Consider the following 25267-nt stretch of genomic DNA (forward strand, 5'->3'; position numbering starts at 1 on the left):
CCATGAGAGAGGCAGGAATTAAACTGGAGAAGCAGACAAGGGAACCTAAAAAGCAGGAAAATTCTAGATGCTGTTTGGTCATCAACCAGCCTGTCAGAACAAGTGAGGAGAAGTTACCCACCATCTGTGCTGTCTTGAGCCCCAGAGACACACACATACTTTAGCAAAGCCCTTCCTCCCTACCAAATAGCTATATGTTTGAGAGGAATAAATCCCAAGAGATAAGTGCCTTTGTTTCACTCAGGGTTTTTCATTGAAGTCTTTGAAGCAGGATTCTTCTTCAGGGATGTGAGGTCTTTGATGTAGTGATATTTAACTTCCCATTAATTTAGAAGTAGGTAAAGGTGTAGTGTCTAGTGGAGATAGCAGACAGAAGAAAAGGGATGTGTTTCAAGGGGTAGTAACTGAGCAGGTTTCCAGGTTACTGGAGCATAAAGGCTTGAAAAAAAAATGTAGTTTTAACATTCCTCAAGTTGTTTATTTAAAAATAAATGAAAATGAGAACATAGCTTCAGATACCTATGCCTTTAAACACATTTACCCCTCTGAGTCCAGGAACGTGACTATTAAGGTGAATTTAAAAGAGTTTTGACCTGGGTCAGATAAGGTATTACTTCCTATTTCATTTTTATTTGTTTGGCAGAATGGGGTTATTAGGGTAAAAACAAGGAGCACTTCCCCCCCCCAGAAGGGTAAAAACAAGAATGCATTTTCACAGAAGCTCACACAGTGCACCAGCACTGCAATAATACAGTCAATGAGGAGCTTCCAGAAGATGTGCCTTTTGTGAATTCAACAGCAGCACAGGAAAAAAATGCTGATCCTTTTAAAACTATAATGTTTAGTGCCTCTGAAATAGTGTTAATAAAGTAGATTCAGCAATTATAATAACTAACTTTGCTTGGAAATTTGCTATTAGCAGGATTTTCAGACATGATAACTGTGAAAAATCTTATAAATTAGGCCCCAAAGGATCTGTGGAGTATTTAAAAGTTTCCTTATTAGAGACATTTAAAACAACACATGTTGCATATGTATAGTAGCATGGTTTGGCAACACTGAAGAATTATTTCGAATGCAGTCTCTTTCCCCTGTGTGCCGCATCTTTAACTTTTTTTTTTCTGTAGGTGTCACTATAACATAGAAGATTGAAAATGTAAGTACCCAACCCTCATGCACATGGGAAGCAAGCCATGATCTGATTTACTGGGCCATGGTTGTCATATCAACAATAAGGTTTCCCAGCAACTAACAGAATAAATTTTATAGATTTATTTATTTATCCTTTATAAAAGTGGACCTATATGTAAGAGATTTTTCCATTACAATTATGTAGCAATTAAAAAAAGTCTTTCCAAGTCATATGCTCTGTGTTCATACTAACAGTTCAAAATGCATCTTGTTAATATAATTGAAGCTGATTCAATTAATGAAGATTTGCCACTTACTCAAAAGTGTTGACATTTTATATTGCAACAATTTACATATTTCTACTTAGCTGATTGCTGAGAGAGAAATAAATTATTAGTGTACATTAATTTGATGGGATAGGCTTTCAGAACCATACACAGTGGATTATACATGTGACTCCCTCTACATGTGCCACTTAAAATATTCCCCGTGTTACTCAGCATGCCCACTACAAGCACTCAGGGTGAAATTCACAGCATTGCAGAAGAGCTATAAAAGTCCTACACAGTCCCAATGCACTGTGTGGGACAGCAGTGGGAAGACAAGATGAGCTGTTTCAGCTTGTCTACCTCCACACTTGCATTAAAATGGTCCAAACTGAACTCCTTAGCATTAGCCAGTTATTCAACCTGCTGGACTTCTGTCAAACAGGTTAGGTGCCTAACTTCTGTGACTTTCCATGGGAGTTAGGTGCCTCATGGAATTTACATAGGCACCTAAACAGATTAGCAAAAATAACGAGGAGTTCTTGTGGCACCTTAGAGACTAACAAATTTATTTGGGCATAAGCTTATATGGGTTAGAACCCCCATAACTATCTCCATCTTTAGACACCTAAATACTTTATAAATCTGGCCCCAGGTGTCTAAATGTGCATTTAGAAACAACTTTATGCGCTCAACTTTGAAATTTGCCCCTTCCCACCCCAGGTAGTTAGCCTCTTAAACAATAGACATGTTAAAGAACATTGTGTGTAATTTCACACAAGCTATTTCTCATTTTCACTCTATTCACATTACTATCTAATATGCACCACACCTCCTAATAAAATCCTCCCTTTGCCTCCTTGGAAAATACAGCACTTGAAGTTAATTAAATAGAGAAGCTATGCAAAGATCAAAAGAAAACAGAACACCCTTGATTATCTGACTCTCTTTGGGAGCACATCTCAAGTAGGCGTTTGGGCACTGATTAGCAAGCTGGGGGAAGAGATGTAAGGAGCCAAGAGGCTGTGCATGTGCCACAAAATCTAAGACAGACAGCTATATCTGTTTTCTAATAAGGTGTTCACAGAAAAAACAGGAAATTTAATCCTAGAGGAAAATGGATTCACTAGGCCATTGGTCTGGGCATGATATGTATGGGCTTGACATACAGCAGGTCACACACCTAATGCGGCAGCTGGGGCATGAGATTGGTGCTCGGGTCTATAAGAAGTTGAGTAAATATAGTAGTCAATGTATCTTTGTTATGGCTTGCACTGTTGAGATTCAAAGTGGGATAGCTTCAGGATACCACGTGGCATAGTCTGTCATTACGCTGGTGAATATATGTCCTTGAGGACTTCTCTCTAATGCCCCAAGGGATCTTTTCCATTCCATGTGGCATACTGAATAAGAGGCACAGACATCTTCTTACACTCCAGGCCAGTAAAAGCGAGTGAGTGATCTTCCTAGGGTTCGCAAAAAGAAAAGGAGTACTTGCCGCACCTTAGAGACTAACCAATTTATTTGAGCATAAGCTTTCGTGAGCTACAGCTCACTTCATCGGATGCATACTGTGGAAAGTTTAGAAGATGTTATTATATACACACAAAGCATGAAAAAATACCTCCTCCCACCCCACTCTCCTGCTGGTAATAGCTTATCTAAAGTGATCACTCTCCTTACAATGTGTATGAGAATCAAGTTGGGCCACCATCACAGGTGGGACACCATCAGGGGACACCATCACAGGGCCTAATAACATCAGCCACACTATCAGAAGCTCGTTCACCTGCACATCCACCAATGTGATATATGCCATCATGTGCCAGCAATGCCCCTCTGCCATGTACATTGGTCAAACTGGACAGTTTCTACGTAAAAGAGTAAATGGACACAAATCAGATGTCAAGAATTATAACATTCATAAACCAGTCGGAGAACACTTCAACCTCTCTGGTCACTCGATTTCTGATCTCAAGGTGACTGTCCTTCAACAAAAAACCTTCGAAAACAGACTCCAACGAGAGACTGATGAATTGGAATTAATTTGCAAATTGGATACAATTAACTTAGGCTTGAATAGAGACTGGGAGTGGCTTAGTCATTATGCAAGGTAGCCTATTTCCCCTTGTTTTTTCCTACCCCCACCCCAGACGTTCTTGTTAAACCCTGGATTTGTGCTGGAAATGGCCCACCTTGATTATCATACACAATGTAAGGAGAGTGGTCCTTTATATAAGCTATTACCAGCAGGAGAGTGAGTTTGTGTGTGTGTGCGTGGGGGGGGGGGGTGGGTGAGAAAACCTGGATTTGTGTTGGAAATGGCCCAACTTGATTATCATACACATTGTCTCTGGCTTAGGCACTTATGGATCTTAAAGATCTTTCAAAGTGTTTGGAATGTACTATGGGGACAATTTCCATGGTTCCTCACAGTACCTACCCTCAACTCCTCTTGGTCTCTTCATGGAAGAGTTGTTTCTGCCTGGAGAAGGGCTCATAAATACTTCCACTGTCTTCCAACCATAATATGCCACAGTAATCCTCATGCTGGGTGAGAAGTGTAGGTGTCAAAACTGGAGGCAAAGGACTAAGGTTCTTTGCACGTGAAACATTGACTGGAGGCACCTTCTGATAATTTCAGGGAACCTAGATATGTTTCCAAATTAATTCAGCTCAGCATCCACTTTTATGGGAACTGTGCAATCTCTCTCATGTAAAGTGAAGCTTCTAAAATATGTATTTGATGGATGGGAACATTTTTGAAAGACTAATAATTGGCATTAATATTTAAAGAAATTGTTCAACTGCTTATTCTGTACCAAAACAGAGCCATCTCTGAATGACTAACAAATAGTATATGAAAAAGACGTGTTTTTGAGAGTCTGTTCTATTTAGCCAAATGTAACAGATCCATGAATTGTTGGATAAGACTACTTCATCTCTATTTGTCCCAGTAAGACTCTAAATAATGGCTGGGGTAAATTCATTCATCATGAATATAAAAATAGAGTCTGCTTATTCACTTGCTAAGATGAACTATCAGGCCACAGGCTTCAGGACATAAACAGGTCATTAGACAGGATTGAGCATTTACACAAAACTCAAATGCTGTATGTTTTATGGGGGTGTTGCACTTTTTTTCTCTGTAGCATCTGGCATTGGTCACTATTGGAGACAAGTTGAGAGGATTATAGATCTCTAGAAATCTGCAGTTCTCTCCATCCTCTCCCCCCCTCCAAAAAAATGAAAGGGAGGAGAGAGGAACAAAGATGACATTTTATAGAATACAATTCAAATGGCAGAAAGGATACTAAGAAGCACTTTAATATATTTATTTAGTGGGAGGGTAGAATATGGTAGATTTGAATGAAGGGTTTTAGTATACAAGACATAGTGTATTAATATAATATGCCAAGGAGGGAAGAAACTAGAAAATAGGAGAGAGGAGATGAATAATTCATAAGAAAAACACTTTAACTCATTAAAATGGCCTGACAGTCACAGAAACTACATATTTTTCTTGTTCAGGATGAAACTAGAACACATGCAAATTAACTATTTTTGAACAAATCAAACGTAACTTTTGTTCCCTTTTAAAGCTTTGGGAAGAGAAAAGTGTTACATGGTTAGATGGTGCCGATTTAAAAGTTCTCTTTATAATCCCTGTGGTGGGGCGGTGCCCAACCCCCATGCCAGATTGGGCTACAACAGGCCAGAGCGGCTGTGCAATGTGGCAGCCAATCAGGGAGGGCCTGTTAGAGAGCCAATCAGGGCTAGGCTAGGCCCGGCCTTATATAAAGGCTGCCCAGGAAGGGAGCAGGCAGTCTCTCCCATGCGTTCAGAGGGTGAAGGTCTGTCTCCTGCATGAGGAGACTAGCATCAGGGACAGCGCAGTGCTGGGCAGGTGCGGGGAGCAGAAGGGAACTCCTGCCTGGCACCTGCTGGGCTGCGAGCCCTGAGAAAAAGGGGGAAAGTGTAAAGGGACCGAAGGGGAAACGACCCAGGGAGACAGACGGGCAAAGGGAGAGGAGGGCAGGCAGGAAGGCTGCTGCCAAAGTGTCCCTGGGTAGGGACCCAGAGTAGAGGGCGGGCCTGGGTCTCCCCCTTGCACTTCCACCTGGCCGTTTGGAGTGGCCATCACAGACTGCACCAGACCCCTGCCAAAAGGTGTTAGACTTTGGGGTGTGGTTGGCCATTGTGGCTGGGGTGAAGAGAAGGACTGCTGATAACACCAAACCCCCAGAAGGGGGTGAGACTGGAGCAAAGGGCACTGCTGGAGGGCAGTGTCCTGAAGAGGTCGCTGCAAGCTGGGAGCAACGCAGGTCAAGACGCCAATCTAGGGCAAGAGACGGATGGGACATCACTGGCAGAGGGCGCTCCACATGAACTGAGCTAATTCCCAGAGTAAACAGCAGGAGGTGCTGCAGTGGCGAGTCCCAACCCCGTCACAACCCCCCACACTGATATTTAAATTTCCATGAACAGATCATTATCAGTAACTAAAACTGAAGCTGTAAAAGAAAGTGACCTTACTCTTTTCAATCTCAAGTGATCGATAAGTAATCAGGAAAGTAGTAACTGGGACACAGGCACTTTCCTCCACTTCTGAAAGCAGATGAGCGCAAACCTGCACATGCATATCAGGGAGGCATTTTAAAAAAAAAAAAAGGACTGATTCGGTCATTCTCATGCTTTTTTTGTAAGTCCCTCTATAGGCGGTCTACGGGATTCAAGTTCCATGGATCTGCAAGCATATGTTAGGCTAGCTGCTCTACATAGCACTGTTCCCTCAAAACCCATGGGCCAACCTGGCACCCTACACCTCTCCCCGTCCAACAAAAGTTTAGTTCCTGGTAGCAGCTGCTGGATGGTGAGTCCCTTTCATAATGTTTTCTGCTGAAGCCATGCTGCCTCGGGATTGGGGGTACTAGAGGCAGCAGGAAACAATGCAGAGGGACAGCACTTTTGCATGGATGGCTCTTGCCTCCAACAGTGTTCCTGTCATCTGTGCAGATCTCCGGGAACTGCAAGTCTTGGGGCTTAAAACCCATACCATTTCCAAGGGGGGTTTGCTAGGACTGGTTGAAAGAGTTCTGTTGAATTTTTTTTGATGGAAAATTGGGTTTTTGACTAAATCATTTTTTACAGAAACTGTCTGTTGTCGCTGACAATTTTCACCAGAGAACTAAAATTCTGGAAAAAACAAAATTTTTCATCTGAAAACAAATTTCTCTCATTTCTGGCAGTTTTCAGCCATAATTATTTCCATGTTTGGTTTGGGGATTTTTGACAAAGTCAAAATTTTCCATCACGCTCCTGTGGTTCAAACATATAGGACTATAGCTCTAAATTTAGTGTGGGGTGGAAAAATAAAACTCAAAAGTAAGAAATTCTGGAAATGCAGCATTATTAAATCTCTGAGAAAAAAGGCACCAGGCCTGCCTTTCCTCTGTCCTGGAATAATCAGAAATTAATATAACGTTATCCATCCTAGCAAAAGAGTGTCATTCTGCCAGTGACCACTAATTAGAGAGCTCCAGAGCCTGAGCTGGAGCAAATTGGGTATGAATGCCATACACAAATTTTATATATGTCAATCATTAAATTATAACTTTTCCATGAACAGAACAAATAGTTGTATGGTAAGAAACAAATGATAACTGATATTCTGTGATGCATCTTTTCAATATTCCACATGCCAAGCAAGGAAGATGATAGGCTCCTTACTGGATCGACACCAAAATAGTGACCTCTAATGGGCAGTGTTTAAGTAGTTAGAGGTACCTTGTTTGCTGTGTATTTATACCTGCTCCTGTATTTTCCACTCCGTGCATCTGATGAAGTGGGTTCTAGCCCACGAAAGCTTATGCCCAAATAAATTTGTTAGTCTCTCACCAGGACTCCTAATTGTTTTTGCTGATACAGACTAACATGACTACCACTCTGAAACTTGTTTGAGAAGAGTGTCCCCTAGGTTTCTTAGTTTGTGGATTCTTTTTTTAAAAACTAAGATTTTTGAAAGGTAATGTAATCAAACCACTGATATGGGTCTGCACCTTAACTTCATCTTAAAGTTTTTTTATGCTGGAATAGAGAATGTATTGATCAGATAACATGACAAGTAATCAGCTTTGTTTGGAACTCTGTATTACACTTGCATTAAAGTTTTATCCATCAGTTGAACTGTATATTTGTTGTTTCTGATCTGGCATTTGAGAATGTTCACTAGTTTGGAGGGTGGCTTGTGTGGTGAATGTTCTAGCTTTGTAGCTCCCAGAAGACTACATTGACGTGAATGGGACTTGTGAGGCTTTGGCCCCTTAGACATTTCATAGCTTCATACATTTGAAGGGGGAAAAAAAAATCACTGTGGTCATCCGGTCTGACCTCCTGCAGAACACAGCCCATAGAACTTCTCCCAGTAATTCCTGCACCGAGTCCTAGCTTGTGGTGGAACAAATGTGTATCTCTAAGAAAGACATCCATTCTCCATATAGAGACTCCATGTGATAAAGAATTTACCACATCCCTTGGCAAACTGCTTCATTTGTTAATTATTTTAAGTGTTAAAAATTGTATCCTATTTCCAGTATGAATTTTTCTAAATTCAACTTTGAGCCATTGAATCTTGCCATGCCTTCTTAAATCAGATATCTTCTCCCAGTGGAGGGACTTGTAGATAGGCTAAAAGTGCCCAAGGTGAGGAGCAGTCTTGAAAAAGCATATAGTCTAAATAGACAATTTAATAGAAATGTCTGGGGAAATGAGGTAAATGCCAACAAATGTTGAAGTATGGTATAATTGTTGAGACTTTTGTATAGCTTTAGACTCCAGTTCTGTAATCAGATCCATGCAGGGGACTCGTACGGACAAAATTCCTTTGAAATGAATGGGACTCTGCTCCGGTGCAAGGGTCTGCTCACAGAGTTGCAGATGTAATTGCTTTCTGATGTCTTTCTTGGTGGCTACTGTTTGGAAGATACACAATAAGATTCCTACTCCTTCAGGCTCCTACCCAATGTATTAAAGTCCATAGGAGTCCCTCTATTGACATCAGTGGCCTTGGAAGGCCCACAATGAGCTCTGTTGTGACTCAGGGGTGCAGGGGGTGGGTGTGAGAGCCTGAGCTCCAGCCCCAGTTTCAATGCCAAAACAATGTCTACACAGCTATTTTTGTGCACTAGCACAAACCCCACTAGCATAAATTTGTCAACCTGGGCTGCAAGGCTCACTCCTGGATGCAGTGTAGGCACACCCATTGGGGCTCTGCAAGGGGGCAGGGATATTATACCTGTACAGAACAGGTTGCAGGATTGGGTCCTCAAAGAATGAGATAAGCTAGATCTATTATTAACTTCTACGGCTTCTCAGTTGTTGCTGCCTGTAGCACTGATTTCCCACCCCCCGCCTTCATCTTTTTGCCTCCTTTTACTCACATGACATTTCTCTGGCTCTGTTGCTGAGCCTCTGACGGCAGGTCTACACGACAGCCGAAGTCGATATAACTTCCATCACTCAAAGGTGTGAAAAAGACCCCTGCAAGCGACTCAGGTTTTGCGCTGTCCACACAGACGTAGCTTCCACTTCTCGCTGAGGTGGAGTAATTATGCCAGTGGGAGAGCACTCTCCCACTGGCCTAGTGCATCTTCACCAAATGTGCTACAGCAGCACAGCTGCATTGGTGCAGTTGTGCCGATGTACCACTGTAGTACGGACTGAGAGCAAGGCTGCACAACAACTTTTACTAAAAGAGAACATTTTAAAACATGCAAATGCATTCTGGCCTTGTGTCAAAGTAATTTATTGAAGCAACATAATTATTCTTATTTTGTAGGAGATGAAAATGAACATGGTTTGACACTTCTCACTGTAATAACAGCTGGAGAACCAAGAAAAACAACCCACCCTGGTACTTCTGCTGTGTTACACTTACAAGAAGTGATGATGATGCAAAATTCAAACAAACTTATAGGAGGGAAAAAAAGGTGCCTTGTGAATTTTTGACCCTCTAGTGCCTCTACAAATGTAAACGAAAAAGATCACTGTGGTATCCATTTAAATAAGGTAAGATTTTTATATAACAAATGAGCCGTGAAGACAAAACAAGTGAGATGGAACTAATTTGTGCAGTTAGGGAGGTATGCACAGTTTGGCCTTATCTATTGTTTCCAGAATTAAAAAGGGGCATTTTCATAAAGATGAAGCAATGTATTCTAACATTATTATTAATTATTTATTTATTTGTTCAAAGAGAACTCAATGTGGGTGGAATGCTTAATTCTTGTAGGCCCCCTTTGCAAGTCCCAGATTTTTTAGCGTGTTCAGATGTGTGTGAAACAAAGATAAGACGTGCTCTGGTCCAAAGACTGCAGTCCAAAAACCACTCTGATCTTTGTACATTTCATGGCACCATTACATTATCTGTCTGTCTAATCTTTACTTCTGTCATAACACACACAACAACCCAGCCGGGGCATGTTTTCACACATTTCATGCATTTCTAACTAGATACATTATCCTACACATTTTCTTTTGCTTCCTCCTTCCTATTTTTTTATTAGGCACATTTTAACCTGGGGAAAAATACTCCTTTATGATCAAACATTTCACTAACTGCTGTAAAAGGAAATGATTAATCAAAAACTAAATCCAGCACTGCAGTTGCTACATGGTAAGCCAAAACAACAAGGTGCTCTGTTTGTTTACCAGTTAAGAGCAATATTCATCTTTAGCAAAAGTTGCTGATACTGTTCTTCTTTTCTCTCATCTGAAGTCCTACAGAGGATGCTCATGCTATTGTAAGTATTCAAATGATCTTATGCGTTTTTTTGAGGACAGTGGGCCAGATGTAAAAGTATTTAGGTGGCTACAGATTCATATAGGTATCTAGAGGGAATTTCAAAAATGTTTTAGTAAGAAACACTTCAAGGGCCTGATCCAAGGAAAGACTCCCATCAGCTGCAGTGGGCTTTGCATCAGGTCTACATTTGTAATTGTGTGTGGAGTGCATAGGAGATAGGATATGTACCGCTCTTAAAACTGTAAATTTTCATGGTGTCGCACATGGGAATACTCAAATTGTTTTTCAACTATATTATCTACTAGATTGTTATAGTTAGGAATATGTCTGAGCTTTGCGAATATGCTCTAATCCTTTACCTAGGTGAACCTACCACCATCTACAATGGAGTTAATATATGGCAGGAAAAAATCAAATCAAATGCACAATTTTGACCAAAAAACCTGTATTTTCATCACTGGGGCTTCCAAGGGTATAAGGATTTCTCCATGCAGTGCAGATCGCAGGAGTGGGGCGTTAGCAGAGGAGTACTGCTGGACAGTTGAAGAACTTTAGAGGGTGATCTGGAAGTTACACCAGATCAGCTGAATGAGTCAATGCTGTTACAAAAGGGGAAAAAAGGGTAAATACTGTATGGGAGTATCACCTGAAAAAGTATTAATGTTTATTTTTTATATAGGATCCAAAGTGTGCCTCTTTTACAGAGGCAAAGATGACAAACGTGGTCATTATTTCTTTCTCCTCAGTACTGGGTCAGCTTCGGTTAAAATACTGCATTCAGTTTGGGGCACCCCATGAAAAAGAAAAGACTAATAAATGGACACTTTGAAAAGAGTGCAGAAGAGAGCAATAGAAGAGATAGTGTGTGAAATATAGGATCTATGAGGAACGGTAAAGAACAGGCCAGGTTTATTTCACAGAAAAGACTAAGAAGAAATACGTCCATCTGCAAAATATAGAGTTGTAATCAAGAGGACAATGACCAATTACATTCATTAGTCAGGACCTGGTGCTAAGAGCTTTCACGCAGTAATTCACTGGAAGCTCAGCACCTCAGTCTACGAGGACAGGACAAAATGTTACGGACTTAAGGTGCAGCAAAATTGAAATCATCATAGGTAAAATCTTAGAATGCTCAGAGCAGTTTGGGAATGGGACAGAGTTCCAAGGAAGACACATACCATATATACATACCGGCTGATGTCGGTGGCTCAGTATGGGGGCATGCTTCCTTTAAAGGAAGCAGCAGCAGCTGTGCTCCCTCCCAGATCATGTCACTGGGAGCAGATATTTTAGAGATTCAATTCCCCACTACCCCTGTAACGTTGCACCCCATAATGCTTTATAGAAATATGCTTATGAGTGTAAATATGACATAATTGGAATATGTTTTATGCTAGATATGCCATGTAACAGGTCTTTGCAAAGGTTATGATCTACTGAATATATTCATCCTATTTGTATGCATGTATCATTTTTATATCTGAAGTTATGAGCGTTGGCTCTATGCTTGCATTTAAAGTGTTTGCTGTAGGAAGCACATAAGGCAGATTTGGTCAACACAGTGGGAAGGGGTTATTCAAGTAATTCGGAGTACTTAACAATGGACTTTGGGAGACACCAATCCACATCTGAGCTTTCCTGGGAGTGTTCAAACTAAGATGTAAGCAATGGCGTCTGCCTGCAAAAAGCTGAATCATTCATAGATGTGTGATTTGCCCAGGTGGCTAGAGACTCCATCTTGTGGCTCTGATGTGGCTCAAGAGAGACTATAAAAGACCCTGGGAAACCCCTCCATTTTGTCTTCAGCTGACCCAAGAGATAGCCTCTCCACCCCAAAGAGATGCCTGAAAGAAACTAGAACAAAGGACAGTGACTACGACACAGGGGGGTGGTGAGTGATTGCTAGACCCAGACTAGGAAGGAGTCTAGTCTGTGAAAGAAGCTTATTGGAACATCTGAGGGTGAGATTTACCTGCATTTAGTTTTCTACTGTATTAGGCTTAGTCTTGTGTGGTTGTTTTATTTTGCTTGGAATCACTTAAATCCTACTTTTTATACTTAATAAAGTCACTTTTTGCTTATTAATTAACCCAGAGCAAGTAATTAATACCTGGGGGAGCAAACAACTGTGCATCTCTCTCTATCAGTGTTATAAAGGATGAACAATCTATGAGTTTACCCTGTATAAGCTTTATACAGAGTAAAACAGATTTATTTGGGGTTTGGATCCCATTGGGAACTGGGTATCTGGGTGCTGGAGACAGGAGCACTTAAGCAGTTTTCTGTAAAGTCTGCAGTTTTTGGGGGACATGGTTCAGACCTGGGTCTGTGTTTGCAGCAGGTTAGCGTATCTGGCTTAACAAGGCAGGGTACTGAAGTCCCAAGCTGCCAGGGAAAACAGGCTCAGAGGTAGTCTCAGCACATCAGGTGGCAGTCCCAAGGGGGTCTCTGTGACTCAACCCATCACAACCCCCTACTCAGCTCTATGGCTTAATCATGATTTAGTCCCTTCTCCTTTATCATTTGCAATATCTCTTATGTTATATGCTGTGTTGTTGCTAATATTTTCCTGATAATTCCATGTCAAGCCTGGCAGTCTATTCTTGGTTCAAATTTTCCTCTGCATTTTTCTCCTCTGCTGTTGTTGCTTGCAATGGCAAAAAGAAGACGGGATAATCTATTTGAGGTCATCTGCAGCTGTAAACTGACTCTGCTTGTGCATTTGCGGATAATGCTATGACAAAGCTGAAATCACTCATTTGAAGAAGCACCATATATAAATAAACCTCTTCATCTTGAGAATTACAGATGGGGAGGTGTGTCTGTGGGGATGGGTGGATGGACCAAGGCCAGGTCCCACAGATAAAGTTCATTCTGAACACCATTTGAAGGTCATAGTGGGTCTTTATACTCAAGTATGGTTGAAAAGCATGCTTTGCTTTATTACCTGACTGTGTTGTTTCTGCTTCAGTTTGTTATTTTTTTGGCTATGGTTGCATCATTAGTCTTAATACTCTTTAATGCTGGCTAGGTTCAAGAGCCATAGGAGAGACTTCATGAATTGGGATGCAAACAGAAATGATTTAATGGTGCATTTTTGAGCACTGCTGTTCCCAAGTTGGTTACGTAGCCAATTGTTTGTCCTCTTTCCAGCTCACTCATGTTTCTTGTGAGCAATAATGAGTGAACGTTGCTATTACTCAGTCGGGCTGTTATAGCTTCTCAGCTTACTTTTGATTTTCTTGGCTAGAGCTCAGAGAACGTCTGACAGTGTTATACCGTGTTGGATTCGCTTCAGGATAAACCACACAGAGCATCAGCTTTTTACGAGAAACAGGAACAGGCTTTATATTAATTGAATAAACTAGCTCAAGCAGAGCAGGTTGGGAAGAAGATGGTTTACCTTTTGCCCTAATTATTTTCCTCTTTAAAATGTTTGTCATTTGGGCAAGGAACAGAAACAATGCAATGTAACTTACGTGACCACCACCACCACAGAAATAAAGAATAACTCATGCTGAATAGTCAAAGCAAACAGTTTGCAACCCATTCATAGCCTGGAAATGATTGGTCTGAACTATTTTGCAAATACAAATAATGAATTCAACTTTAAGAAAGTCAAGATGGGTTTGTAAACCATTTACTAACCAAGAGAAGGGGCTCACTTCATAATAAATATTGTTCTGAGGTCTAAGTTTTGTCACCCCAGTCATGCCAAGTGGTACTTTATCCCATGAGCAGTGCTATTGACATAGACAGCAGTGAACAGCCATGTGGGCTAGCCGTGCCGGAGTATATATGTGGTGTTCAGACTGGTTTATCTAATGACTAGTTTGACCAGCTCTGATAGAGAATAGCATGACTTTAAAATGTGCTGACGCCAGAACTCCCATTTGTTGTATTATGTAAGATGGAAGGTCTATAAGTTTGTGGGGGAGATTCTGTGCTGCATCTCTTGCAGAACTTACGGCTCACATGGTTAAGGAAGCTTTAAATCATCTTTGTGCCCACCAAATCCTGGGCTACTCTAGGGGCTCAGCAGTCCCATAACATAACTTAGCTTGCCCTGCTGGGGTTCTGCCTAAGAATATATCCACACTGCAGTATGGCTGCTTGGAAGCAGGCTTGGTTCACACACACCTGTAAGCACACAGCATGTGGATACATGCTGTGTGGTGTAGATGGACCCATAGCTACTTGTCTTCCCAGGGCTGCCTTATGGGCTACAGCTCTGCCTAAATTCTGTATGCTGCAGCCCCACCCTAGAACATCATACATCCCCATGCTGGCAAACACCTTACACCAGGACTTGCAAAGGGATTCTTGGAAGTCAGTCTGACTCTCTACTGCAGTGTCTGTACCTATTCTTTGGAGGATCCAGGGTTTTTAGAGACCCTTCACACCACTCCAGCACATCTGCCTGGCATAAATTGGCTGAAGTGGGAAGAAATGTGCCTCAAAAGGTAAGATACGCTATTCCTTTCATTTACCTAGCAAGCTGCCTTTCTCACTAAGTTTCCAAGTTTGTAGGACGCTTCCTGTTAATAGACACCATTAACAAAGTTTTAAAATGTATGTGATGTCATGCCATCCTTTCTGGAAAGCTAGCGAGCATCAGAACAGAAATCAAAGCACTAACAACATTGTGTTTGATAATATGTGGGTCAGCAGCTCTGAAGGAATTGAGGTTAAACAGCCTCTGCCTGCTGAGTTACACCATTTTGATCCAAATTATCTGTATTTGGTGAATGTACAGTAAAACTGTGGCCTGAATTTAGTGGCTATTTACTGTGATATTTTTGATACACTGAAATGTACATCTAACATTAAGATATTCCTTGCACAGCAGAATGAAATTAATTTAATGCAGCTTAATTTTCTGAGGAAGCATGAATGTAATAAGGAAAAATGATCTGCTACTTCCCCCCACCCACACACACTTGTTTTATATCTAGGGGGAAGATCCTCTGCCAGTGTAACTGCTTACGCTGCAGTCATAAGCATCTGCCCCTTAGCGTTTGAAACATGAAACTGACCCAGGGCTGTAATTACTTAGCTTCCAGGGAAAGATTTTGGTTTGTAAATATAAATAATTGGGATGAAGAAAAAAAATGAAAGTGAGAGAGTCTGGAAAATAAAGGCAGAAAAAGAAGGAATGAGAATAATAAAAAAAATTGCAATCAACTGATAAAAGAGCATAAAAAACACAGAAGACATGCAACTCCCACAACCTCAAGTTAGGGGTGCTCTGTCTGGACTGGTGGGGAAAAAAAAGTAGTGGCTCCTTTAAGGGTCCCTCCTCCTTTTATAGTTGGGAGGGGGTGGCTGAAGGGGGAGGCATCACCTGAGCTGGTGGGGCTCAGGTAAACCACTGGCCTGGCACACCTGGAGGAGGGCGTGTAAACCCTGCCCTTCCAGTCTAGCCACCCATCACACCCACACTAAAAGAGAATATACAAATGAAAGAAGAAAAGGGCAGCAGATTACAAAGTCAAGGGCTGAGAGCACCTGCAACCCCTGAGGAAGTGGGAGGTCAAGGTACTCAGCATCTTGCAGTATGAGACTGTCACAGGGATGAAATATTAAGCAGCTAACATTAAGTAGATATCAAAATGGAAGGTTTTATTTATGAACACCATTAACATATGTGAGGCCACTTATGGGAAAACGGAACATGCAGAAGATAGATAAGGCTAGTCTTGTTCTCTCCAGTACAGCACAGTGTTTTATACCATCATTTTTCTCCTTATTTTATTTGCTCTTTATTTTAATAAAAGGAACTAGATATAAAAATCAGAATTTGTAATAACCATTTCTCTCTCATTTGAAGCCTAATATTTTTAGGTAAATTGAACAAAAGTAAAAGATGTTATTTGCTTTTAGTACATATAATTGTACTTCCCACCCCCCCTTTGAGTTGAGCATAGTTTTAAATCTTGCATGCAAAGAGCAAACACAGTTAAGAAAAAATGCAGTTTTAGAATTCCAGCAGTAGTGGTGATACATAAAGAATAGAAACAAGAATCTCTAGTTATCTGCTTGCTAATAGAAAATTGATGGTATCTCAGTTGGAACTTGATAATTAGAATCATGCAGACCATGATGAGTTTGACAGCTTTTCCTCATATCCTTCTGTAACAAACCTAAGTAATATTCCTTTTATTGCTATAAATAGCTGACATGAGAAATGCTGACATTCTGAGTTCACAGGGGTTACAGAAGTGTCACTTATATAAAATACATGAATCCCAAATCACTTTTTCCGGCATTGTTTCTTTTCCCCCTCATTGTCTCTCATATGGGTGCTTTGTTCCATGCTGAGTTCTGGGACTTGAGAGGTTGAGGTATACAGTCAAGCAACATGTGCTAAAGTAGCTATTCCGGTTAGTACGCTCTTTATTTCTCAGGCACCCATCACCATGGCATCTAGGGTCATTAGGACTTGTATACATGCGTAATTGTAACAGTTTAACTTAAGCTGCAATTTAAAAATCAGTATAGTTAAACTAGTGCAAAAGGGTTGTGTTTACACTCTTATTTCATGTTATCATGGTTTAGTTAAAATTAAGAACATGTTTAAACTAACCTAAAATAAGCTACTTTTAAACTAAGAAAGAGTATCCTCACAGGCATTTGAAATGGTTTAATTTAAACCAGTTTCATTAAGCCAAAACAAATTTATGAGAAGACAGGGCCTTAAATGAGAAGCCTCCAAGGAAAAAACTGTGCTGCAGGAAGTGAGTTTAGGGATTACATACTAGCACTCTTACCGCTAACTGACCAAATTCCTTAGCACAGGGTACGCACACCTGTTAGCGCATTAAGCCTGATTTTCATTTACACTAAGGCACCATTACATCAGTTACCTTTATGCTCACTTTAGGTCCCTTACCATTACTAGAGCAGTGGTAATAGTCCTTAGGGGATGGATAGCTTAATGATTGCCCTGTTCTGTTCATTTGAAGCATCTGGCATTGGCAGCTGTCAGAAGACACAATACGGAGCTTGATGGACCATTGGTATGGACATTCTTATGTTCTTAGGGTAAATGAGAATTGGGCACATGGAGTCTGATTCTTCACTGTCTTGGCCCTCGTATAGCCAATGAAACCGGTCAATGAGAGCGTAAAATGCTGCCAGAGCAGAATTTTCTCATTCACTTGCACTGGTGACGTCATTTTACAATCACTTTGCCCAGGCGTGAATATCTATACAAACTGAAGGAGAATGAGGTTCATTATCTTTAGTCAGATATAAATCTGAGTTCCTGACAGGATATGATGGTTTTATTTATATTTATTATTAGTCAGAAATGTTCTGGGCCCTTCACAAAATGTGTAAAGACATGAGATTGATTTTCAAAAGCTCCAAGGTGATTTAGGAGCACAAATCCCACTGACTTTCAACGGGTCTTGTACTCCTAAATTAAGTGCCTTTGAAATTCTTGCCTGCAGTCCTGCACTGCAGATCAGGCTGTTCAAAATCAGCTGGATAGGACATGTGAGAGTCACCAACAGACAGGGGTAGGAGGTTGTGACACAATTAAGGTGGGTCCTGTCCTGTGTGGGCCAAGTGGACCTGCCTTCCTCAGGGAATAGGGGCAGGCACATGAACCTTACATGCCTATTTCCCCCAGCTCAAGTCCTCACATCTGGACTTAGCTGTGGGGTAATGTGGCCCAATGGCCAGAGTCTATGCAAACGGCCCCGCTCATTCAGGGTAGTACAGCCTAGCTGCCAGAGTCCATGCAACACACCCATACTGTCAGGGCAGTGCAGCCCAATGGCCAGAGTCTATGCAAACGGCCCCACTCATTCGGGGTAGTACAACCTAGCAGCCAGAGTCCATGGGGGCCACCAGCAGGAAGGCCAGTGGCCCAGGTCGGGGGCCCCAGCCCACCTGACCACCTAGCAGCTCAGTGGGGAGTCCCACCAAAACAAACCGAGCTTACTTGATGGGAGATACCACTCTGACACTGCCCGTGGGTCACTTCCGACCGCAGTCATGGGTGTTATAGTCCAGGAGGCACTGGGATCTCTTAGTTCCCCAGCATCAGCCACTCCCTGTAGCTCCATGGGCTGCTGGGGGTCCAAGGCTATGATCCACATCTCCGCTCCCCTCTGGCACAGGCTGGAGACCATCCTCAGCAGGAGCTCCTGGTACACATCCTTCCCCACCAACACCTCCCCCTGACTGAGCTAGGCTGCTCTCTTTTACACTGGTACAGCTGGAGCATACCCAGTAGGGAGAAGGGGGCATGGCTTTCGCAGCCCACAATCTGGCATTAACCCCTTCCTGTCTGATGCAGGGCAAGTGTGCCCCGTCACAGAGGTGAAGAAGTACACAGTTGATTGCAATAAAATCACAGATTTTTTTCTCAGTTAGCCATACAGATATCTTGAGGGTTCCGTCCTGCCCAGGATCCAGGCAGTCTGGGGCCATAGCCACCCAGGAAAGGTAGGACCACAAAGTTGCAGCTCTGCAAAGCCCACTTCTAAGCTGCACCCAGAATCCCAATCTTTAGCCCAATGCTCAAGAAAGCCTCTTAAGCCCTGGGATCTTAATGGCCTTATCCTGCCATTAAGAGCCCAGGTATGTCCAGATACCTGCTTAGGGACACCTCATAGTCACTGACCCTACAGCCCTCGACTCTTTGCTAAAAGATCCCATCCAGCCTAGTATTTGGTATAGGGATTTGCAGGACACTGCCCTCATCTATCCGTTCTCCCCCAGACAGTGGAACTGCAAAGTCCAGCTGAGCTCCTCTCCTCCTAGCCCACTAAGATGCTACAGTAGGGGCTGTGGAGTGGGTGCAGGGTTCCCACTGCTCCCCGGCTTAAGAGCCAGAGCAACAGGAAAGGACTGAAGTAGCAGTCTGAAGCCCCTCTCCTCATAGGCGGGCCAGAAAACATCCTATAATAGGATTTCTTTTTTTACTATTGTCCACAATTATGGTCAAGGGGATGGGCAAGTCTATTTTGTGCCTGGGCTGATAAATTTTCTTGGCATATTTTCAAGGCTGACTTCATATCGCTTTATTATCTAAAAATACAACACTGGGAAAGGAGAAAAGCAATTAGGTCTAGGTGTTTTTATTTATTTTTTTATTTTGTTGCTGTTCTCAAGATTCCCAGGAGTGAAACGTGCAAATGCCAAATTGTGAAAATAACCCATTCTGTGAATTTATATTTTGAAAACATACAGCACCACCTGTGGTTTGGTACAGCTCCCATCGGCAAACAAATGTTGGAGTAGTTCAGTACAACAAATACTTTTACTTTGGTCCCATGTTTCTGATATCTTGCTGTGTTCGCTAATATTTATATATTTATTTATTTAGCATGAAGAATGGCTGGGAATGATATCAAAAGAACGAGACTCTGTGGTGGGTAACAGCCTTGCCAGAATTCAACTTTCAACAGGAACTTTAAGAACCCAAATCCCTCCAGGTGTCAAGAAAAAATTTTCTTTGCATACAGAATCTAATTCTCAGGATCTCACAGACTGCGGCCATATCTTATACCAGCTGCCCATTAGTGGTCTTGCCTGGCCTAATGAATCTGGTTTTCCTTCAGCACCTGAAGCTATGGTAGCTATCAAGTGCATTATTCTGGATCATATCTCAGACACGCTGCCATTATGAACCATTGCTACTGGACCTTAGAGCATGGACTATCCTGCTTAAATATTTCAGTGAAGTTTGTTTAGTTAAAACCAATGCCACCTGAAAGAGAAACACTGGGCCAATATTTTAGGCCTGGCTTGACATGAGTAATTGGACATGCGTGAGGCCTTATTTTTTGGGAGACAGGATTAGGGAGGTAAATAAATGAGCAGTCTTGAAACAGAATGTCCATACTAGCTAAGATAAAGGGGAGCACTCAGGAAACTATTTATAATGGACAAGGTAACAACACATAAGATAAGTTGAGAATGTAAAGATGCGGTAAAGAGCAAGCTGTACATAGCCAGTGCATGGACAGAGGATTGGTTCCTACACAGTAACTAAGCCAAGCCCAAAACGTGTGATGTATAGTAAATGCAATGTCATGTGTAAATGTATACAAAGGAAGAGGTTTGCTGTGTAACTTTGGATGTGTGGTACGCTCTATGCCCACCCACTATGCTTGAGTCTGATCAACTCAGTGCCGCTTTGTTGTATGCCAAATAAAGGAACCTGAGGGATAAAATTGGAGTTGAACTGAGTTCTTGAGGAACAGCGTGGAAGAGATCCCAGAGGAACCCTGACAAATATCATTCCTGCACCTGAGCTGAGCTCAGAATAGGGACTGAGAGAGAGGTGTAAAGGTAGGTTAAGCCATCTTTCTGCCTTCCGTATGCTGGGACTGCCAGTAGCTGGTTTGGCCTGGGACACAGGGTAGACTAACTTGTCCCCATCTACCAACATCTCCTATGGGAATGCCCCAGCCATGCATCCTTCCCCCCCGGAAATGCCCCTTGCATGCCTCTGGAACTGCAGGGGATGGCATGCAGCCATTTACGCTGCCTCTGTGTCTGCTGGGGAGGCCCCTACATTGAGAAATTCCTCAAAGAGGCCTTTATTGCAGCTTTATGGCCACTTTACATCAGCAGAGCTGACATAACGAGGCCATGTGGGCAAATGTGAATTGGTCTCTTTTAAGAGTGGTGATAGAGCCCAGCCCAGCAGTAGAGTGAGACAACTGTTATTGCGTCACAGCATCTGGGCTTGTGACTAGGGCAGCTGCTCATGATGACTGTTGGGGTCATGGCCATATAGAACATTCAGGTGGCAGTTGGGGTAGCAACATCACACTTCAAGAGTTACTAAATCAAATATTAAACAGTGGCTTTTGCTTTGAAATGTTTCAGACTTCCAGGACAAAAACCAGAGCAGATGTGAAGAGAACAGTTTCCTGTATCATGGTGCTGGAAATAAAGGGAATATTACAGGTTGACTTTCTCCTAGTGCTCATGTGCTATATATGATTTGCATAAGAGTAGGCATTTTCTTTCTTTCTTCCATTTATATCATGCTTATCACTGTGGTAAGTTGAGGTCTGAGTTGTATAGGCACATGCCTATGGAGTGGAGTTTTAGTGCATGGAAAGATAATGAAATCAAGACTTGAGAATTTCTAGCTTGTTGATGATTTTACTCAGGTGTCAGCTATGTCGAAACGCAGTGGACTAATTAGTTTCCTTTATGTTTGTACACATTTTGTTGAATTCACCATCAGTTCCTTTTATATTCGGCCATGTTTTCACTTACAAGCTTACAGCAGCACAGTTGTAAGATCGCTCATGTAGCTGCATTATGATGATGGGAGAGAGTTCTCCTGTTGACATAATAAAACCAGCTCAATGAACAGCGGTAGCTGCGTTGGTGGGAGAATGTCTCCCGCCGACATAGCGTTATGCAAAGAAGAGCTTATGGTGGCAAAGCTTATGTCTCTCAAGAGTGTGTTCTTTCACACCCTTGAGTGACAAAGTTTTGCCAACATAAATGCTAGTGTAGACATGTCCGTAGAGACCTTACTCTTCTCCAGTCTTGGTCAGTGGGAGTTCTGCCATTAACTTAGATGGAACGAGATCAGGGCCTAGCACAGTGTTGCAATGTTGGGTTGCAAGAACTACAAGAGAATACTTATTTCTTAATAAAACAAAATAAAGCCCTAAAGATGGGCCCCAACTAAAACCTGAAGCCACAAACTCCCTAATGTAAGCAGGGGAATAATCCCACTATCGTGAGGACCTTTCCTGCCTTCTGCACTACCCCGGTGAAGTGGGCTAGTGAAAGGATCTGAGTCCTCGGTCCCACTTCCTTTACCCAGTGGCCTCCCTGCCCTTGACAACTCTGCTTCCACTCTCCTGTCTGGCAGAGTCCTCGTAACCCCAACAAGGCTGGGCCCAGGATTCCTGGGGGGCTCGACCCTGCAACCCTGCTGTGGTCACCTAGGACAGGGGCTAGGGTGTCCCTACTCCGGGGTACTCTCTCTGCACTGGGCACGTCTCTGACCCATTGACCATTACATGCAATTTAAAGCAAATGCAAGTTATTTAATCAACAATTAATTTTAAAAAGAATAAGGAAAAATGGGAAAGGTTAAAGGAAACACATCAACCCGCTCTGTGGGAGGGAACATCACAAACAGTGTCTCTGGAATGTCAGGGCAGTTCACAGTCTCTTCTTTGTAAGTCCCAGGCCTTCTTCGCAGGCCCTGGCTGTGCTGCAGGGATGCTGTGGGTTGGACACTCGCTCTGGTGGTGGCCACATGCTCTCAGGCTCTAAGTGGTAGGATGCTTCTTCCCAATGTCACCCCTGCCCTGTCAGGGTTACGATCCAAGCCTGGCCTGCAGAGCCTCTTGGCTGAGGTGTCTCCCTGTGCTGGGCCCGCTGCCCAGGGTCCCCCTTGTTCTCCCCAGCTGCTCACAACACCCGGCCCCGGACTGCTCCAGCCCCAGCTCCACCACTCTGTCTCAGCATGGCTGCTGCTCTGCCTCCAGCTCCCTGGGCTGCTTCTCTGGCCCCTCTGGCTCTGGTTGCTGCAGCTCTGCTCCCAGGACAGGTCTGCTCTGCAGGCTGCTTCTGTGACTTTGCTCCCATCGCTGACCTGCTTCGTGGGCTGCTTTTCGGGCCCCTCTCGCTCTGGTTGTTGCAGCTCTCCTCCCAGGGCAAGTCTGCTCTCACTGGGCTGTGCCTCTGGCTTTGGGGCTGCAGCTGTGCTCCCAGGACAGAGTCTGCTCTCTCTGGATCTGGCCCAGCTCTGCTCCCCAGCTCAGCTTGGGCCCCTGCTTTCTCCTTAGCTCAGCCCGACTCTGTCTGACCCAGGCAAGTCCAGCTCACAGAGGACAGGACCTCCCTGGCCTCCTGACTCCCTGATTAGCCTGCCCCCCCTGTCACTCAGGCTGACCTGGAGTATTGGCCTCTCCTTGTTGTTTCTGGGGTTTGTCAGTCTCAGGGTCCTGATTTCCCATCGACCCCCTTTGAGTACTGGGAGCTAGCAACTAAAACACCCCCACTGAATGTTAGTAAGGGGGCAACAGTCCCCTTATACTAACTTTGGGAATGTTCCAGTGTGGATCCAGATCTCCTACTCCCCTGGTAAAAAAAAAAAAAAAAGGAAAACTTGTCTAATTGGAAATTAAAAATATTGTTCGCAGAAATATTTTCATTAGTCTTAAGTTTCAGAAAGGCTTTTATAAAACTAAGGCCCTAAAATCAAACCCACATGTAGGGACTGTCAGGGTCCAGATCAGCTAGGACCAGCTGTTGGCCTGCTTCCTGGGTAACTTCACTTCTAGGCAGTCTGTGAGTGCAGCTGCCCTGCCTTGGAACTGACAGAGTAGTCACAGCCCCTGACTTGCTGCTCAGCCTGGTTTATAGGCCTTGCTGCCACAGTAGATCAATGCCTGCTCAATGTGTACCATGCCTGTAGCTGCACTTGCCCTTGTTTCAGTCCCTATTCTCCTCCTGCTACTGGCTTCAGTTCCTGGCTCTGCCTCTGGCTGACCCTCTGGCCCTGGCATTTGGCTTCTGTCCTTCCAGTACTGACCCTTGGCTTGCTCCTGGACTCTTATTTCAACCACTAGGTCTGACTGCCCATGGCCTGGATGCCTAAAGACTCCTGTACCCATGTAGATTCTATTAAGATTAATGGAGCTCTCTGTGGGCATGTGAATCTGTCTATGTGGATCCATGTGCAGGATCACTGATTAAATTTGGGCTGAGTTTGACCTGACAATGTCATTCACGCTGTTCAGCTTCACTGGTGCCCTTTACTCTGACTGGAGTGTTATCAGCAACTTCAGTGAGCACACACTGGCAGCTTTAGTGTTGCTAATGTGTAAAACTGAAAGAGCTCTAAACTTTCTATCAAAAGAAATGCTTTTGTGCTTAGCCTTTAATGTACCTAAAGAAAACTGATTTGTTTAGGTAAAGTTGGGATCTTTTGTAAACTTTGAATATGCTCTAGCTGGTGCCATGTGTGTTTTTCATCTTAAGAGACAGCAGGAGTTCATTGCCAAATTGGCTGCCTGCCTTCTGTTTCATTGACCTCTTTGCTTTCTTTTTAGAAAATGTAAATAGCTGTAAAATGTTTACAATTCCTTAAGGAAAATGTGCTTTGTTGTTATACATTGTAAGAAGTGTTCACTAATCTAAGAAAGGAGACTTATTCAGATAAATTATCTCTTCACAATTACTTATAGTGCAACTTTTTATTTTTATTATCATTTCTGTAGTAACTTAGATGTATATTGAGCTTAACAGGAATAAAAGAAGACCGGGCCCATATCCTCAGAAGCTTCCAGTCTCAGGCCCTGATCGTACAAACACTTAAGCATATGCTTTTGCTTAATTCCCATTAGCATTAATGGATCTGCTCACATGAGAAAAGATAAACACATGCTTGCTTAAATGTTTGCCCACGCAGGTCTTAAGTTAGGTGTATACAGATGAAGGAATGAATGCATCATAAAATAATTTTAAAATGTCACTTTAATATGGAATGCTTTTGGTTTTAAAATTGACAATATAATAGCTGGGGCAGGATGATGGTTGTTCACACTAGATTCTTTTGAACATTAAATACAACATTCTATCTTCTTCCCAGGGCAGAATTTGGTGGTAATTATATGAACTATTATTGAGGTTAATTGTATTATTATGGAAAGTATAGGGGTTACTAGTGGGCAAGTGGTTTCAGCAGGAATTATGAATCTATAAGGAAAGCAGGATTGGCTCTCTTGATATTGCATCCCACTATCTTTTTTTCCCCTTTCCTTTTATTTTTAAGAGATTCTCTAACTGCTTGTCTATGATTTGGATTTGGTTCATCTGCAGGGTTGCTGAAGGCAGCAGGGAAACACAACAAATATACTGTAATGACACTCAGGACAGTTTTCACAATCATTATTTATTTATTCATTTCCAGTAGCGCCACAACATATCACGTGCTGTAAAAAAATCCCCCAAAACACAAAGGTGCCATCTCTCCCCCAAAATGCGTTGACAAAGGGAATGAAACTAGTATTGAAAGAAGGCTGCGAAACTGCAAGTGGTGATTCACTCTTTGATTACCGCT

General features: G+C 42.6%; 1 long non-coding RNA gene across 1 annotated transcript; it reads left to right on the forward strand.

The window, feature by feature from the left end:
• Positions 1–9998: 9998 nt before the first annotated feature.
• Positions 9999–19690, forward strand: LOC141993386 (uncharacterized). The gene is made up of 3 exons (XR_012640836.1): positions 9999–10071; positions 10174–10198; positions 19544–19690. It is a non-coding gene; the product is annotated as an uncharacterized LOC141993386 (long non-coding RNA).
• The last annotated feature ends 5577 nt before the right edge of the window (positions 19691–25267 follow it).

This window comes from Natator depressus, chromosome 9, assembly GCF_965152275.1.
Source record: "Natator depressus isolate rNatDep1 chromosome 9, rNatDep2.hap1, whole genome shotgun sequence".
Classification (NCBI taxonomy): domain Eukaryota; kingdom Metazoa; phylum Chordata; order Testudines; family Cheloniidae; genus Natator; species Natator depressus.